Consider the following 19,504-nt stretch of genomic DNA (forward strand, 5'->3'; position numbering starts at 1 on the left):
AAAGAAAGGAATGCAAACCAAATTCACAAATCATTTCACACCTCCTAAGATGGCTATAATAAAAATGACAGATACTAACAAGTATTGATGAGGATGTGAAGAAGTTGGAAATCTCATACCCTGATGATGGGCAGTTCTCCAAAATAAACATAGAGTATCATATGACCCAGCAATTCTATTCCTAGGTATATATCCAAGAGAAATGAAAACATATATCCACACAAAAACTTGTACATGAATGTTCATAGTAGCATTAGCCGTTAGAGTGAAAAAAATGGAACAAACCTAAACATAGATCAACTGATGAATGAATAAATAAAATTTGGTATATCCACATAGTGGGCTATTATTCATCAATGTAAAGAAATAAAGTACTAACACAAGCCATAACATAGATGAACCTTGAAAACACTATGCTAAGTGAAAGAAGCCAGATATAAAAGGTCACATATTATACAATTCCATAGATATATAGAGAGAGAGAATAGGCAAATCTACAGACACAGAAATAAATTAACATTTGATTAGGGCTGGGGGGATTCAGAGGCAATGGACAGTGACCGCTAATGGGCATGAGGTTCTTTCTGGAGTGATATAAATATTCTAAAATTGATATTAGTGATGATCTCAAAACTCTGAATACATCAAAAACCATTGAACTGTATACATCAAGTGGGTGAACTGTATGGAATATGAATTATATCTCAATAAAGCTGGTATATATATAGTTTTAAAATCTCTTCCTGATAATCTGATGCCTCCAGAACTTGAGGCAACATTCATTCATTCATTTATCTCTTTATTCAATACATATTTATTGGGCTTCTACTATTCAATCATTTATTTACTCAACAAATATGTACTGACCACATACCCTGTGCTAGGCACTGTTCTATACACAGAGGATCCCACAAAACATATTAAAAGAGTTGCTTACTTTCTTGTGGGTGGGCCATAAACAAAATAGGAGGATCTTATACAGTGTAATACATTGAAAGTAATTGATGCTAGGGAGAAAAATAAAGCCAGGAAGAGGGATGGTCAGCAGGGGAATAGAGAGGAGGGGTCGCAGTTATAAGCAAGGTGGGCAGGGAGAACCTCACTGAGAAGGTGACATTTGAGCAAAGATCTGAAGGAGGGAAGGGAGTGGACCACGCAGATAGCTGGAGGAAGAACATTCTAGGCAGGGAAAATAGCAAGTGCCGAGGCCCTGAGGTGGACATGCCTGGTGCATCTGAGGAATATCTAGGGAGCAGCGTCAGTGAGAAGGAAAGTAGAGGATTCGAAGTTAGAGAAGTAAGGGGAGAGACAAACTCCGTTATTCTGTTGAGGTAGGGCATAGTGGAGTGTGTACATCTGAAAACAGCAGAAATTATTCTGGCCCCTGGCTCCAAGCTTCATGCACGTACAGTATGCCCAGTTTCAAGATAAGGCTGCGATCACTGGTGTACTGGAGCTGACACACACCAGTGGTGACAGAATTTTTGAGGAATCTGGAGATTCAGTTGATAAACACAGCTCTTATTAAAAATTAAGTTATAGAAATTTATAATTAAATAAATTATATTAAAAACAAAAGTATTAAATACTGGCAACTTCCAAATTATTTTGCTACATCTAACTACTATCTAGGCTGTTACGGTTATTTATGTCTTTTGTATCTGTACAGTGGAAATACTATAAAAGGTGAGCTCTGCCCTTCTATTCCCAAATCTGCATCACGCTCAGTGGTGTCACATTGGTAATTTGAAACGGGCCATGGTAGGAGAAGTTACACCACAGAAATCGGCAAATGCTACAAATTGGGGCTTGATTTATTGTCTTATTATCTAGACATAAGAAAGTGAAGAAAAAGGTGTTAATAGTGCAGCTTTCACTTAAAAGTTTGTCACATTTGGGAATCCATTACATTGCAAATAGAACAAAAAAAGTGAGGAAATATTTTCCCAGGATTCAAAAACTCTTACCCACTTCAGCAAAGAAGTCACTCATATCATTGATGACCATGAATGGACTAAGTGAAATTCTGACAAATGTCTTTGTTGCTTCACTTTAACCTTGACGATATCAACCAACATCCATGTCTTAACACACTCATTTGTCAATTTCAACCACAGGTTGGCCACAGATGGAAGAGTTCAGCAAAAAGCAATGAAAGCATTCTGAAGGAATCAAATGGCTATACAGAATTTACAATAGAGAGTTCTGTGGGTTTTTTTCATTTGTAAATTGTGTGCTATACAGGCCTTTGACATCAGTAAGATTTATACTATGTGTGCATAATACATTCATTTTTGGAAAGTCGGTTATTAAACATTTACTGGCTACTAACACACAATCCAATTTCTTTTTTTTGGCTGCGTCGGGTCTTTGTTGCTGCGCATGGGCTTTCTCTAGTTGTGGCGAGCGGGGGCTACTCTTCGCTGCGGTGCACGGGCTTCTCAACACGGTGGCTTCTCTTGTTGCGGAGCACGGGCTCTAGGTACGTGGGCTTCAGTAGTTGTGGCTCGCGGGCTCTAGAGCGCAGGCCCAGTAATTGTGGCTACGGGCTTAGTTGTTCTGCGGCATGTGGGATCTTCCTGGACCAGGAATCGAACCCATGTCCCCTGCACTGGCAGGTGGAGTCTTAACCACTGCATCACCAGGGAAGTCCCACACTATCCAATTTCGAATCAGTTTTTACAGATCTTAGGGACCAGACAGAGGGGAGAGAGGCTGCTCAGCCAACCCTCAGAAAGGGATGGAGTTAATTCAAAATCATTCTGCTCTAGAATTCAGAGTCAGCCAGGCTGGAAACCAGGAATTCCTTTGTGTTTATATGGATGGTCACCTTATTTTTATTTATTTCTTTATTTATAAATTTATTTGTTTTATTTATTTATTTTTGGCTGCGTTGGGTCTTCATTGCTGCACGCGGGCTTTCTCTCATTGTGGCGAGCGGGGGCTACTCTTCGTTGCAGTGCGCGGGCTTCTCATCGCGGTGGCTTCTCTTACTGCGGAGCATGGGCTCTAGGCACGCGGGCTTCAGCAGTTGTGGCGTGCGGGCTCTAGAGCGCAGGCTCAGTAGCTGTGGCACACTGGCCCAGTTGCTCCGCGGCATGTGGGATCTTCCCGGACCAGGGCTCGAAGTCGTGTCCCCTGCATTGGCAGGTGGATTCTCAACCACTGCGCCACTGGGGATGCCCGGTCACCTTATTTAAGGTAGGTGAGTCTAGCTCTCCGTTCACGGTAGTGATCCAGCTTCCTTTTCAAACAAAATTGCTTACCGTACCAAAAAAAGGTCATTTTCAAAAAAATATTAAGTAAATGATAATACAGGTAACACACAGAAAGGGCAAAAATTCGGCCTGAATGACAGAGAACCCAGCCTCTGGAGGTGTACACCTGGGCTCAAATACAGACATCCCTAGTGACCGATGGCTTTGCCCTCGTCTGGCCAACGGGGGCAACACCTACTCCACAGGGATGTTGTGACAGTCAGTCAGCTCAGGGAAGCCCAGGGGCTGGCACAACCCGGCTGAGTAAAGGTGGGCTCCAGGGAGGAGCCTGGTCCGGGCCTGGCCTCCTCCCTGATCCAAAGCAGGCACCGCCTTCAACTCACCCCCGCCCTCCTCCACCCCCTCCCCCGCCCCCCCTCAGTATGTGTCAAATGTAAACATTCACACACACGCAGCATTCTTCCTTCTGTAATCACCTCCCCATAGCAGCCAGCACCTGCTCTCCATGACTCAGCATTCCGAGCCTAAAGTTGCTTTTTTGCTCCTGTCCCTGGAGTTTCAGCTGCTTCCTGTAGCAGGCCAGCTGCCCTGAGAGCGGTGGAAGAAAAACCCACCAGCACAGTTCATATATGAGTTTTGCTCTTTTATCTTTTTTTAAACTTCCGGGGTGGGGGGCGGTCTCAAAGGTTTTTGAGTTGGTAAAATAAACTTCAATAGATAAATACAGTGTGGCATTGGTTGTGAGAGTCTTCATCCCTAAGTACAGCTTCAGGGTGCATCAAACAGCTCGCGATGTAAATAAAAAGGCCTGATGCTTCTCCCGGGCGCAGGATAGAAAGCAGGAGCGGCCTCTGTCCTCCCTGCACCAACGGTTGCCCAGCGAGTGAAGGAGACCAGCTGTCATAGCGCAGCACACTGTGTGCTCTGTGGCTCTCCTTGCAAGGAATGAAGATTTGTCAAGTCTTCAAGTGACAGGCATTCATTGTCACAACAGTCACAGCCACCCTAGCCGGCACTGGTGCTGGACAGACGCCAAGGGCTGCCCTTCCACTCCCCACCCTTCCGCAACTGCCCTGGGCCCTGGCAGGCCGCCCTCTGGGTTTTGCATCCTCCTAAATGCCTTGCCCTTTGTCCCCCAGTTGGATTGGCCTCTGCGGGGCAGGGGCAGGAGATCAGAGCGGGTGAGGAGAGGGGCTCGGGGGTATGTATCCCCTCCACTCCTGCCCTGCAGGGCGGGCTGGCCCAGCGGCACTCCTGGCCAGAGCCCACAGTTGCTGTCCTGCCACCCTCGCCTGAGGCTACCAGCTGGCTCGTGACTGCCCCTTCCCCTCGCCCCATCAGGCCCAGGAATGGAACCGGCTTCCTGCAGGTACCATTCTGTCAGCGTCCCCGCCTCTGAACCACACCTGTGTAAATGATCCCTTACACCCACCTCAGTTACCCAGCTGAGTGTCCCCCCCAGACCCGGGCTGCCACCCGGTTACAGAGCGCTTCACACGTGCCCGCCTCTTCTCTGCATATTATAGGCATTCACTCACCCAGTCCTCACAACAGCCCTCTGAGGTAGACACCAGTATTAGCCCTGTTTACAGAGGCGGAAACTGAGGCACAGAGAGGGCAATGACTTGCCCAGCTTCACACAGTAGTAAGCAATGGGGCAACATTCAGACCCAGGCAGGGCAGCGCCTGACGCCACTCTGTGTTAGGATGTGTAAGGGACCAGGGAAGTGGGTGTGTCTAGTTTTGCTCCAGGGAGCACAGGTCCAGCCCTACAAAGTTTCTGGAGTCTGGGGTGTAGTTCCAAAACAAAAAGACCCTCCAGGCCCCTCCGGGGATCCCTCACTACCTCACAGCTCCTGATATGGCCACATCATCGGGACTCAGGCACGATCTCTCCACTCGTCCTGCCACCAGCAGCCCTGCTTCTCTCTGCTCACCTTTTCTCGTCCTCATTGCTTCTGTCTGTTGCCTTCCCTGTGTGTCCTTTAAAGTCCCCAAAAACGGGTCTGATTGATGGGGAAGCCACCAGTGAGCCCTGAGTCACCAGCCCGTCCCTGAGTCAGGAGCTGCATGTTTACCACAGCGGGACGGGCTCAGGGGAAAGACCTCCACAGCCCCAGGGCAGGATTGTTTCATGGCAAAGAAAACAGAGCCACACACAAGCAGGAGATCTTGTTGTGGGTGAAGGACGGTCCCTCCCCAGCCTCCCAGCTATTCCAGAGCCTCTCCCCGGGGCAGGACACAGGGGCAGGATGGCCTGGGTGAGGGGATACTCAGCTTCCCAGGGAGCCCCGCAGAGGCTCAGGCTCAGGCTCAGGCTCAGGACCATGCCAAGGCCACCCCTGCAGGCGCCCCACCCCTGGTCAGCAGCCACAGCCAGGGTGGGACCTCCTAGAACAGAAGGACAGAACCAGGCCGGGGACAGGTAAGGAGCCACGCAGGGCCCTCTCTGCCCTCGTGGGGCATGGCAGATCCCTCGGTGCACACTCCTTGGGTGCCCCCCACTCCAGTCTCGCTCAGCTTCCAGTTCCCCAAACACACCGTGTTCACCACCTGCCATCTCCGCCCAAACCATTCCCTCCGCCCAGAAAGTCTTCCTCCACTGTGTCCCAGCAAACTCATTCCCACTCATCCTTTAAAAGGCACTCTGGAGAAAACCTCCCCAGATACCCCAAACTATATCAGATGTCCTATTGCCTCAAGAGCAAGGCCTGGGTCTGATTCCTTTTTCTATTTGGGGCCCTTCCCCAGATGAGGAACATTCTAGACGTTCCCTGCGTGAGTATTAAAGAAATGAAGAGACAAGACCAAAGAACATGATCAGAAAAAAGGACGAGGACTGTTGTCCGCCCCCCTCTCCCAGCAAGCAGAGCACGAGAAGAGGCTTCAGTGCCATGCGTTTGGGGAAATGATCCCAGGGAACAGGGGTGAGGTGCGGGGAGAGAGGAACAAGCAAGGAGGGAAGGCCAGCACGCGGGTGGAGGGTGGGCTAGCAGCTGCTCACCACTGTGGGCATCTGGGGCACAGTGCCACGGGCACTTCTGAGGAGCTGTGTGAAGGGACCTCGGAACCGCCCAGCTGAGAGATGGGGCAGGCGGGGGGTGGTCCTCACCCTCCAGTTCCCATCCCCCAGTCATCGGAGGCTGCCCCACAGCAGGGTCAGTCCCTCGCACATCCAGAAGGCAACCAGGTGACCAGCGTGTCCACACTGCAGAGTCAGGGAGATGTCAGGCAGAAAATGAAAGAGTCTCTGTGCAGCTCAGGTGAGAGCTGTCAGGCCACAAGCTGGCTGCCACAGCAGCAGCGAGAGAAAGGAGCTGGGCCAAAAGATGTGGAGCATCCACACAGGTCTGTACAAGGAGTAGGGGATGTTAAGGCTGGAGAAATAGGGTGAAGGTTACGTTGTAGACGGCCTTGAACATCAGCCCAAGCATTACAGCTTTATTTGGTAGGCTACCAAGAGCCACTGAGGATTTCTTTGCGATACGGCAATAACATGGCCGCACCAATGGGTGGCTTGAGGTAGTTTCAGCCCCCTTCCTCCATAAAATAACAGCTCTTCACCAAGACCTCACCAAATAAACATATAATCATAGTAAAAACCAGTGCAGGTCCTCTACCCTACTGCCATCAATCAAGAGCCACACCTAATCCCCTCCATATAGAAACACTAAGCCCCAGTTGGGTGCTGCCGTCTCTCTCTACCCGTCCATGAAGAAATCCCTATAAATACATTTTGAAACGTTCAGTTCTTTATTTAGGCATATCTTTCAGATCTAAAGAAAGAGAAGCTTGGGAACCTTTAAGGAAGAAACCAGTTAAGAGAGCCTTCCTTGTTGCAACCCAGAAGGGGTCTTCAGATGATGGGGAACCAGCCAATTCCATCCAAATTTCAAAAAAAAAAAAAAAAGCAACTTACAAAAATGATAGGTGAAAAAAAACCCTTCAAATTGGAAAAGCATCAAGAGAGTTGCACCTGGAGAGTGCATGAGGTGCGATGACATGGCTTTTTAAATAATTCTATCAGGATACATACGCTGAAAGCTGCCCTCTGGGGCCCCCTAACACATGCTCTGATGTGTTCCCTGCTCCACTGTAGGAAGCATTTCTTTATCTTACCTCCTGACTCTGGTGGCACATTTATGTGAATATCCTCCAGGGTTGCTTTCTTTGTCTTTTTGTGGTAAATTAGATTTTCCTGAGTAGTCCAAGATCAAAGGCAAGACGAGGGATTAAGATTTATTTTCTTGTGTGAGTCATAGCCTGGATCACCAAACACAGAGTTCTCTAAATGTTTTCAGTGGTGATGACACTACTGAGACAAGATTATAGAGTTCTGTGTGATGTTTAATTAAAACTTTTCATCTGATCAAGGGCACTGTCACTGTTGGTGACAATGTAAATTACCCATCACCCAGCAATTCTGCTTCTGGGAATTTATCCTAAGGAACTAACAAAAAATGTGGGATAAGATTTTGCTACAAGGTTATTCACTAGGCTGCTCTTTAAAAGACCAAAAATTTAGAAATAACCTGAATTCCCAAAGGGGGGAGGGATTAGTTAAACAAAGATAATACCATCATGTAATGGAATACTATGTTCCATGCTGCCGTAAATATAAACACTATATATATGTATACACACACACATACACATACACATATTTATATTTTATGCTTTGACGCAAGGTAAAAGGAATCTGTGGTATCCCAGGGTTTGGGTAGATGCGATTACGAGTAATTTGTGTTCTTTTCGCTTGCTGTTTCCTTACGAGCATGAACTGCTTTTTGTTTTGTTTTGTTTTGTTTTGTGGCCGTACCACATGGCATGTGGGACCCTAGTTCCTCGACAAGGGATCGAACCCACAACCCCTGCATTGGAAGTTCAGAGTCTTAACCACTGGACATCCAGGGAAGTCCGAGCATGAACTGCTTTTATAGCATAGAAAAAATAATTAAAGAAACTTCACTGGAGGGAGTCCCATTGCTCATGCATAAGGTGGTCCTAATTTCCCTCTTTTTCGAGCTTCAGCTCATGGAGCAGTTTGGTCCAGTAGACACTTACCCAGCTTCAGTGGAATATGCCAAGCACTGCAAACTTCTGAGGACACAAAGATGAAGAGGGGCTATGGTCCCTGCCCTTGCAGGACTCCTCTCAAGTGGGGACACATACACCTCAACAGAAACTCATCAGCAATCTCAAGGAAGTCTAGGATTTGAAGCACAACTGGGCCTCCCGGAGACCAGATATTATGTTAAAGTGCTTTGAAAGGCAGCACTATAGTAATGTGGGCTCTCAAATACTTCCCATAAGCGGGACCAACTCACAAGAGAAGCTAACTGTCCTCAAGAGAACTGATACACAGGGCGTGTAGCATGTGAGGAAATGGTTGCACACCCTCTTTATGCAGGCACACATAGGTAGAATCTGAGTAATGCTGCAGCCATCCTTCCGGAAGCAACACCCCTCTGATATAATAATAATAACCTTTTCCTCCTATAGAAGAATACCATAAGATACTATATTAAAGGAAGACATTTCACTTTCCTTTGACACTAGACAGCTTAGGTCTTTTTATGGTCTGAGTTTCAAGTGTGATTTTTAACTGCAATTGCATGTCTCCCCCTAGTGTTCATCCACATTATTGCACCCTGTTGTAACGGTGAGGAAACGGTGAGGATAGGGTGGAGGTAGGTCTGGGTCCCTCAACTTCCCAGAAGGAAAAAATAAGTGTATCGGACGTGGGATAGAACCGTCAAAAGCACTCAAATAACCGCCACTTCAATTGCAAAACATAAGCCATGGCTCTATATTTTCTGTAACCACATAAAATTTGCTAGTTTTTGGTTGGGATAATAATAACAAATAATATTTATTGTACACTTCCCATGTGCGAGGCACAATGCTAAGTGCATTGCATATATTAACCCATTTAGTCCTCATAATAATCCTAAGGGCAAGAACAAGTTGTCACTCTGAGCTCGTGCAGTGTCTTGAATTCAAGGGAGGGGACGGACATAAGATGTCCCGTCAAAACAAAGCGAAGGGGCACATGATATACAGAGCAAGGACACTGGAGTGAAAAACCACATGCAGAAGGCGTGGTCAGCGCTCCATACTGTTGTTTAATTGTTAATAATGTCTGGGTGGTGTGCTTTCAGTTTACCCTCAAAAGTAAACCATCTTTTTTTCTTTTAGCAGCTTTATTGAGATATAATTCACATCCCATATAATTCTCCCACATAAAGGGTACAATTCAATGGCTTTTAGTAAGTTCACAGAGACGTGCAACACCATAATTAATTTTAGATCATTTCCATCACTCCTTAAAGAAACCACATACGCACAGGCAGTCACTCCCCATTTCCCCAAACCCTACTGATCCTAGACGACCACTGATCTACTAACGATCTCTATACATTTGTCTATTTAGCCTATGCTACATTTCATAAAGATGGAATCACACAACACATGGTCCTCTGTGACTGGCTTCTTTCACTGGGCATGTTTTCAAGGTTCATCCATGTTGTAGCATGTGTAAGTACTGTATTTCTTTATATTGCTGAATAATATTCCATTGTATAGATATGCCACATTTTAGTTACCCATTTATCAGTTTATGAACACTTAGGTTGTTTCCACTTTTTGACTATTATGAATAGTCAAAAATATATTATGAATAATGTTGATATGAACATTCATGTACAAGTTTTTATGTGAACATATGTTTTCATTTCTCTTGGGCATATACCTAGGAGTGGAATTTCTGGGTCATATGGTGACTCCGCGTTTAACATATCAAGGAACTGCCAGACTGCTTTCCAAAGTGGCCGCACCGTTTTTCATTCCCGTAAGTGCATCTGAGAGTTCGATTTCTGCGTATTCTTCCCAACACATGTCTTTTTTTTTTTTTTTTTTTTTTTTTTTTTTTAGCGGTATGCGGGCCTCTCACTGCTGTGGCCTCTCCCATTGCGGAGCACAGGCTCCGGACACGCAGGCTCAGCGGCCATGGCTCACGGGCCCGGCCGCTCCGCGGCATGTGGGATCTTCCCGGACCGGGGCACGAAGCCGTATCCCCTGCATCGGCAGGCGGACTCTCAACCACTGCGGCACCAGGGAAGCCCAAGAAGTCATTTTTTTTAAAGGGTTTTAAGTTGGGGAGCAGGTGCTAGAACTGGATAGGACAGGATTTCCAATGATGGCTCTGGCTGAAATTTGAAGAATGCAAAGAGGGGCTGTAAACAGACCTTTCAGGAAGCAATTTTGACTATTCCAGGCCAGAGAGAAAGGTAACTTAAGTCTAGGGCTGGAAACAGTAGAGAGACGTGAGAGATAATTAGGAGAAATGTTAAAGAAACTTGGTGAATAATTAGATGGGGGGGCTAGGAAGTGGAACAGTCAAGGATGACTCTGCAGTTGGATAGAAGATGGAGCCATAGACTTGATCATGGAAACCCCAGGGAGGGAGCAGGTTGGGGATGAGAAAGATCATGAGTTCATTGCTGAGAAGCTGAAGTTAGGTGCCCAGGAAACACCAGGTGGAGAGGTGATTAGGCAGTCTGCTATGATAAAGTTTAGAACTCAGAGGAAAGAGCCAAGCTAGAGGTACCCATGTGGGATACTCAGGGTGTTGATGGTAAATGTGGCCTTCAGTGGAGATGAGCTTTTTTTTTTTTTTTATAAATTTATTTACTTATTTATTTATTGGCTGCATTGGGTCTTCTTTGCTGCACGCGGGCTTTCTCTAGTTGCGACGAGCAGGGCTACTCTTCATTGCGGTGCACGGGCTTCTCATTGCGGTGGCTTCTCTTGTTGCGGAGCACGGGATCTAGATGTCCGAGCTTCAGTAGTTGTGACACTCGGGCTCAGTAGTTGCGGCTTGCAGGCTTAGGTGCTCCATGGCCTGTGGGATCTTCCCAGACCAGGGCTCGAACCCATGTCCTCTGCATTGGCAGGCAGATTCTTAACCACTATGCTACCAGGGAAGCCCAAGATGAGCTTTTTAAGGGTAAAGGTATAGAATTAGAAGAGAAGGGAGCCCAGGGATGAGGGAGCTCATGTATTACTGCAATATTTAAAGGTCATACAGGAAGAGGATTTGCCAGCAGAAGAGGGAGGCTGTGGAGAGAGTAAACCGGTAGGATGAGAAATGGGAAAGTTATTCAAGTCAAGAGATAAGACAGTTTCAAGGAGATAGTGATCAACAATATTGGAAACCACCGAGGTGTATAACATGACATGCATTGAATTTAGCTACAGAGGTCATTGCTGACCTCAGCAAGATCTAACATGGCTGGGCAGTAGGGGCTGAAGCCAGGCTGGAGTGAGGTGAGGGGTGTGTGGGAGGTGAGGAAACAGAGATGATGCAAGTAGGCAAATCCTTCAAGAACTATGGAGGTAAAGAGCAGAAGAGGGGGAGTAGCTGGAAGGAGATGTGAGGTCAAGGGAGAGTTGAATTTAAGATGGTAAGATGAGGCATATTTAAATGTGAACGAGAAGAATCCATCCTACTGGTAGAGATGGGAAGATGAAGATACAGAAAGGCAACAAAGCTGAGTGACAGCCCAAGTGGTCTGGCTTCTAGAGCTAGACCAATTGGGTTCAATCTGGCTTCTCCATTTGCTGCCTGTGTGGCTTGGATCAGGGTATTTGGCCTCTTTATGCCTCAGTTTTCTCATCTGTAAAATGGAGAGAAAATGGAACTTCCATTGGGAGTGTTAAATAAAAGCATATACGGGAAGAGCTGAGGTTTGGATTGAGTTACTTTGCCAATGCAGGATTCCAAAGCCACATTGACTCTTTTCACCCCTCACCTGAGCTTTGCCATTAGAGACACCCATTTGCTCCCTTTTAATTCTTCACAGCACCTACCATATAATTCCTGACTCAAAGAGGATGTTGGCGATGGTAAACTATTTCTACAATTAAAATAAAGTGCCTGGGACGTCCCTGGTGGTCCAATGGCTAAGACTCTGCTCTCCCAATGCAGTGGGCCCGGGTTCGATCCCTGCTCAGGGAACTAGATCCCACCTGCCGCAACGAAGATCCCACACGTGGCAATGAAGATCCTGCATGCCGCAACTAAGACCCGGTGCAGCCAAATAAATAAATAAATAAATATTTTTAAAAATAAATAAATAAAATGCCAAGGGAAGGGGGAAGGATAAATTGGGAGATTGGGATTGACATATACACATTACTATATATAAAATAGATAGCTAATAAGAAACCTGCTGTATAGCACAGGGAACTCTGCTCAATACTCTGTAATGACCTATATGTGAATAGAATCATAAAAAGAGTGGTGGACTTCCCTGGTGGTCCAGTGGATAATACTCCACATTGCCAATGCAGGGGGCCCGGGTTCGGCCCCTGGTCGGGGAACTAGATCCCGCATGCATGCCGCAACTAAGAGTCCACATGCCACAACTAAGAAGTCTGCCACAACTAAGAACCAGCACAGCCAAAATAAATAAATAATAACTATTTTTTAAAATTTAAAAAATAAATAAGAGTGGATATATGTATAACTGAATCACTTTGCTGTACAGCAGAAACTAACACAACATTGTAAATCAACTATACTCCAATAAAAGTTAATTTTAAAAAAAGTACCAACAGAATGTGAACGTGTGCTTACCAAAAGTCATAAACTAGAAAGTTCACAGCAGCGTGACTCATAATAGCCTCAAATTGGAAGGTACCTCAAAATCCATCCACAGAATAATCAGTAAACAAACTGGTATATGCAGACAAAGAATACTTACAGCAATGAGAATATACAATCCACAACTACACACAGTGATAAAAAGGAAAGGAGCCAGATACAAAAGAGTATATGTTATGTGATTCTACTTATATAAAGGACAAAACTAATCAATACTGTTAGATATCAAGACAGGGATTCCCCTTGGGGGTGAGTAGTGACTGGAAGTAGCGGAGGGCTGGACAAAAGGGGCGTTTCCTGGGGAGGTCACGAATATGTACTTTAATAATAATTTTTAAAAGAACATTCTATAAAGGACATATATATTTGGAAAAAATACTTCTTAATACTTCCCACAGCCATCTTTCAAGTTCAAGTTCCTTTATCAGGTTAGTGAAGTAAGTACATACATTCTGAGATGCAAAGCAGCAACAGGTTTTTGCATTGTTCCTACAAAGGCAATAACCCCAGACTCTAAGAAAGGTGTTTAAGAGGCACCGCTTTTCAGAGGAAAAGACTCTTGAGTCTTTTCAGGATTTGAGGTCTTCCATTCAGTTAAGACATTTGAATAGGTAGCTTTAAAGAAAGCACCTTCCTGATTCAGCCTGGGTATCCAAAAAACCTCAGCCCCAGGGAGAGTCACTTGGTCAGCCCAGGCAGTGTTTGAAACAGCATCTAACGGCCAAGAAACTGTTCTGACCTTCTCTACAATGTGCTCGCCCAGAAAACTAGTGGGTTGACAGTTACTTCTCCGCATGATATCTAAATGCCTGAATGTTTCAGATACACTGTTGGGTGGTGGCCATAGTCCTACCTGACCTCCTGCATAGGTCTCTTGACTTTTTCTCTCCATTCCGGGTTTTTGCCTGGATTTCTGACAGAATGACTGCAGTAATCTAGCTCTGAAACTAACATAAGGATCTTTACCAAATTTTCTTTCAAACTGTACCTCCAGCTTGTTTCCACCATATTAGATTTGCGAAAGTGAGAACTGCCCTGGGTGAGCCGCGTGCTGCTTGGGATTTGACCTGAATGGTGGCCTCCTCCCTGGCCTTGCTTCCCACACTTCTTATTCTCTTCATACTTGGGATCCTTCCCATTTTCCCAGTTGTGCCCCCTAATGTCCCGCTCAGGGTCAACTGTCATACTGCAGGGTTAAAGATCACCCTTCTCTCTTTTCCCCACCTGCGTGCTAAATGCCATTTGGAATTTGAAATAAAACCACCCAAAGCTCAGCCAAGTGGTGGAAATCAATAATAAAAAATGAAGCCGGTAAATAGATTCCATCCGTTCCATCCAGTCTTTGGTAATTTCCTCAGGAAACAATTATTTTCAAATTGATCTGTCCTTGTTTTCAATTCCATTTTTTTTTTTTTTTGGCCACGCTGCCAGGCCCGGCAGTGAAAGCGCTGAGTCCTAACCACTGGACTGCCAGGGAATTCCCTCAATTCCATTCTATAAATAGTATACAGAAACTCAGGTCCCTCCGTTAGTAAATAGAATCTTTCCTAATTTTTTTTAAAGAGGAGGAAGCAACTAAATAAATCACTCTGTGGCGACCTAGGTGGGTGGGATGGAGGGGGGGATGGGAGGGAGGTCCAAGAGGGAGGGGATACAGGTATACATATAGCTGATTGACTTCATTATACAGCAGAAGCTAACACAACATTGTAAAGCAACTTTATTCCAATAAAAAATAAATATATCATGTTTCATTTTGTCCTGAAGAACCGAGACCTATATTCATAAAATTCTCATTGAAATATAAATAAAAAGCTGCAAAAATAATATGCTGCACGTATCTTAGTGAAGTTAACACACAGTGAAATCTGCTTATCAGAGATGGTTCAAGTGAAGAGCTCTAAGTGGCTTTCCAGGATATTCTATTGGAATTAGCAGGGAGAGAGACTGGGAATTAGGAAGTCAAAAGTAAAATGGTTATGCTCGTCTATGTTAAGGAGTTTACCTAGTCTAGACTGAATAATCCCGTCCATAATACCATGGTGAAGGATTCCAGAACTTTACAACTGAAAACGTAGTGCTCAATTATATTATTACTGTTATACACACCCCTTTTTGTCAACTCTCAGAAACAAAGCCGGTCTAAGCTAGTCCTGCCCAAGATGCGGTGTTCTCAAAGTTTGATCCCTGGACCAGTACCATCAACATCAGATAATTGTTAGAAATGAAAATTCGCAGATCTACCCCAGACTCACAGAATCAAAACTCTGGGGAGGCACTAACAAGCAACCTATATTTTAAAAAGCCTTTTAGACAATTCTGACGCATGCTCAAATCTGACAACTGCCACTCGAATTCATCCTCCCTAACACACAGAGACATCAAGTGCCCTTAATTTTTTTTACTTTTTTAAATTTTTTGTGGTACGCGGGCCTCTCACTGTCATGGCCTCTCCCGTTGCGGAGCACAGGCTCCGGACGCGCAGGCTCAGTGGCCATGGCTCACGGGCCCAGCCACTCTGCGGCACGTGGGATCTTCCCGGACCGGGGCACGAACCTGTGTCCCCTGCATCGGTAGGCGGACCCTCAACCACTGCGCCACCAGGGAAGCCCAGGTGCCCTTATTTTTGTGTGAAGTCATACTGGTGTCTCTCCTCCTTGTCCCATTAGCCCATCCTGGGTATGAGATGTCATTCTTCCTCTCTTATCCAGGACCCATGACAGAGACTATGAATTGTTCAGGATCCATTCCACTCTTCTCTCTCCTACTAATACAAGTGGGAAACTACATATCTAACCCTCTCTTGACTCTAGATATGGCTCTGCAAATAATTAGTTTGGACCAAGAGTATATGAATGAAAGTGATGCATGCGACCTCCAGATTATATCTTTAAAAAACAAGCAAACCTGGTTGCCTTCCTCTTCTTTTTCCCCTCCTCCCCAACTGGAATGCTAATATGATATTTGGCTACGATGATGAGGACGACATTGCTTTGGGGCAGCAACAGGACAGACATAACCTGGGTCCTTAGATACTCCTCGATCAGAGCTGCCTCAAGAACCTAACCTACCTTCTTCTGAAGTATTATGGGAGAGAGAAATAAATGCAATGTGACATTGTTTGAACTACTGTATTTCTCTTTGTCATAACCTAGCCTGTACTTTCTTTAGAGGGCAGAGCTTCCTTCCTAGTTATAATCCTATTTCCTTTCCTAAGGCTGAGATTTCATGCATTTGTCCCCATAAACCCACCTTTTATATATGTTCCCATCCAAAACAAGTTGCCACTTTACATAAAGGACTTCTACTTCCACTACTGATGGGCTAGGTAATTTGGACCAACTTGCCCACTGAGGACCTCTACGAAAGCCAGGTGCAATTAATTTTAAAAATCTACTTACAGGCATTGAAGAGCTAGCAAGGCAGGTAAAATAAACTAAGAAAATGGAGAAGGGGGAAATCCAGAGATGCATTTGGACTTGCTACTTTCCTGGGTACTTGCCAATTCTAGATGAGGCAACTGAGAGGCCAAGCAAGATTTTTGACAGCCTTAAATGGGCTAAGGGAATTAAAAAAAAAAAAAAAAAGAGTCTAAGCCCACCAAGTCTGGGAGAGAGTGCAGGTAACCCCACACTTGAGACTGGGACACTGAAGGCTGCATTCTAAGCACAGGTTGAAGTGGAAATAGATTAACCCTTGTAGGGATGCAATCTAGCATTAAAGCATGGCAATCACTGAAATTGGATTAAGGTGATCCTGCATTACGAGCTCCTCTAGGTTCCTTCCTACAGCAAATGTAGGATTCTGGATATGGGAGCTCTCAGACATAGGCGCAAACATAACTATGCCTACAATGTTAAAGGAGACAAAAGACGGGCTTCCCTAGTGGCGCAGTTGTTGAGAGTCCGCCTGCCGATGCAGGGGACGTGGGTTCGTGTCCCGGTCCGGGAAGATCCCACATGCCGCGGAGCAGCTGGGCCTGTGAGCCATGGCCGCTGAGCCTGCGCATCCGGAGCCTGTGCTCCGCGAAGGAAGAGGCTGCAACAGTGAGAGGCCTGTGTACCGCAAAGAGACAAAAGACAAGTCTGAAAATTTCAATTCAAAAATATTAAAATATGAAGGACAGAGAAGATTTTTTAATGTATATTCTATATTCCATATAATTTCCCAGTTGAAATTCTAGAATTAGGAAACCATGTGCCAACCCCCGATTATGGCGAGAGGTTTTGAGAGACCCTCCTCATGGAAATCCCATGAAATGGGTTCTCCACAAGGAAGGAGTAGAGAGAAGAAATCTCACTGTCCACCAGAAGGCTTTATAACCAAAAGTACCAGATGGAGAGCAGACAGATCGTGAAATTAAACCAAGGGAAACGTGAAATTTCATAATGTTTCCATATCAAACTCATCCCTAGTATAAAACTTCAGCTATCAGATTTTCCTCTCTGCTCAAGCCATGTTCTTTTCCTATACAAACCCCTGCTTTTTCTTTTGTCTCCGGAAGCCCAGACACTGTCTGTTTGCAACTTTTCTGTTCTGCATTCGAAACCTAAGGTCCCACAACTTTTCTACTGCGCCATCCAGTGAGATTTGGAAGGAGCTTCTGGGTCAGCAAATGCGATGACGGGACAGACCAGAACAAGGCCCTAGGCACTGCCCTCAAAGACCTGAGGTTATTTCTTTGCATCTGGAAACAAGCAGAACACATTTCTGCTTCCTCCTCCATCCCCTTCTCCCCAACTTCTCTCTGCTGCCCACACCCACCGCTCACCCCGGCTTCCACCAGTGCCCACAGCAGGTGAAAGGGGAGCAGAGAGCTTCCCAGCTGCTGCGAGGCCTCCCATACTGAGCCATGTTTGGGCATGATTCCTCTCACCTCCTGAGGGAAAGGCAACCCCACAGGGCTATGGCTGAGAGGGAAGGGGACTTTAGTCCTCCAGGCCACAAGTTGGGGACATCATGAAAGCTCCTCAGCATGATCATGGGTATGTACTTACTTTTCAGAATAACTCGGGTAATACTGTAAATACACATGTGTTGCAAAATATCTATATACAGGTATACATAGAGCTGAAGTTAAAGGACTTCTTCACTCTCCCACCCCACCCCATTCATTCCTGCTTCTTAGAGGAATTTGTTTTTAACATTAAAACAAAAAGCCAGCCCTCTCCTGTATGTATGTGTATGCGTGTGTGTTTATCTCCATCTGTATCTAGGGTGCTGCCTGCCGTACCTGAGGGGCATCACACGTGTGTTTGTTCCTTTCTTTAGAGAAGTTTCAGCTACTGAACTCTCTAGGCTAGAAGAGAAAATCACTTTTAACTCCGTCATCTATCGCCATATAACAAACCATCCCCAAACGTAACGACTTTAAAAACAAACCAGGACACTCACCATTTTACTTCGTTTACAGTTCTGGAGTTCAGCTGTGCGGTCCTGACCTAGGCCAGCTGGTTCCTCCCTGTGGTCAGCTGGTGGGTAGGCTGGAATGCCCATTCACAGGCAGCTGGCTGGCCGGCTGACTGGTGGAGGCAGGGCCCACAGCTGCAATAGCTGGGCCGGGCCCCAGCAGCCTAGCCCAGGCTTCAGCATATGGAGATTTCCGGGTTCCCAGCAACAGAAACAGGCAAGCCTCCCAAGGCAGGAGTGCTTTTGTACTTCTGCTTACGTCACGTGTGCTAATGCTCCATTGGCCACAGCAAATCACATGACCAGAACCAACTTCAAAGAGTGGAGAAATGGACTCCACCTGTTGAGGGGAGAAGCCTCAAAGTTACAGCTACATTACAGAGGAGGGGAGGGAAGGAATTTGTAGCCACCTATTCAAGACCAGACTCCCTAAGGGCATATGTAGGGCAGCTGGGAATTCCTAGGGATGTCTCTCTGAGATGTTATTTCACCTGGTCAGAAGGGCAAGAAGTTCAGTGTCTAGGGGAAAGGCACACCTCCTTTTCAGATTCTTCGTGCTCTGAGTGTTTAAGGGAAAACTCCTCCCTCAAGGGCAGAACCTGGGAGAGAAGGCAGACAGTGGTTCTGGGTCTGAGAGGGGTGGGTACTGGGGCCTGGTCTGGGGCAGCTATGATGGGAACCGAATGCGATAAGAGCTGTAAGTTTGTGAACCCAAGCGAGGGGCACTCAGCAACCAGGATGTGGCTTATCCTCTCTGGAAAACTCAGGGCAGCAGCCTGCGTGGTTGAGATCGTGCCAGCCGGGCAGGTAAGGGCTTAAGTGATTAACTTGGAAAAGACAGTGAGTGTGATCGCTTTCACACCAAGTTTATGGAGAGGCTTATATTAATTATACATATTTTCGTTAACGTTTAGTCACTAAAACTTGTCCTAATGTGTTTACTTCACGAAATTTGTCAAGCTGTACACTTATAATTTATACACTTTTCTGCATGTGTATTTTATTTTTTCTTTCAATAATTTTATTTTTTTTTACATTTTTATTGGAGTACAGTTGCTTTACAAGGTTTTGTTAGTTTCTACAGTACAGCGAAGTGAAACAGCTATACGTATACATATATCCCCTCTTTTTTGGATTTCCTTCCCATTTAGGTCAACCCAGAACACTGCGCAGAGATCCCTGTGCTATACAGTAGGTTCTCATTAGTTAT

This window comes from Delphinapterus leucas, chromosome 4, assembly GCF_059928025.1.
Source record: "Delphinapterus leucas isolate spDelLeu-1000000601 "Yukka" chromosome 4, BTC_Dleu_Yukka2, whole genome shotgun sequence".
In the NCBI taxonomy this organism is placed as follows: Eukaryota; Metazoa; Chordata; class Mammalia; order Artiodactyla; family Monodontidae; genus Delphinapterus; species Delphinapterus leucas.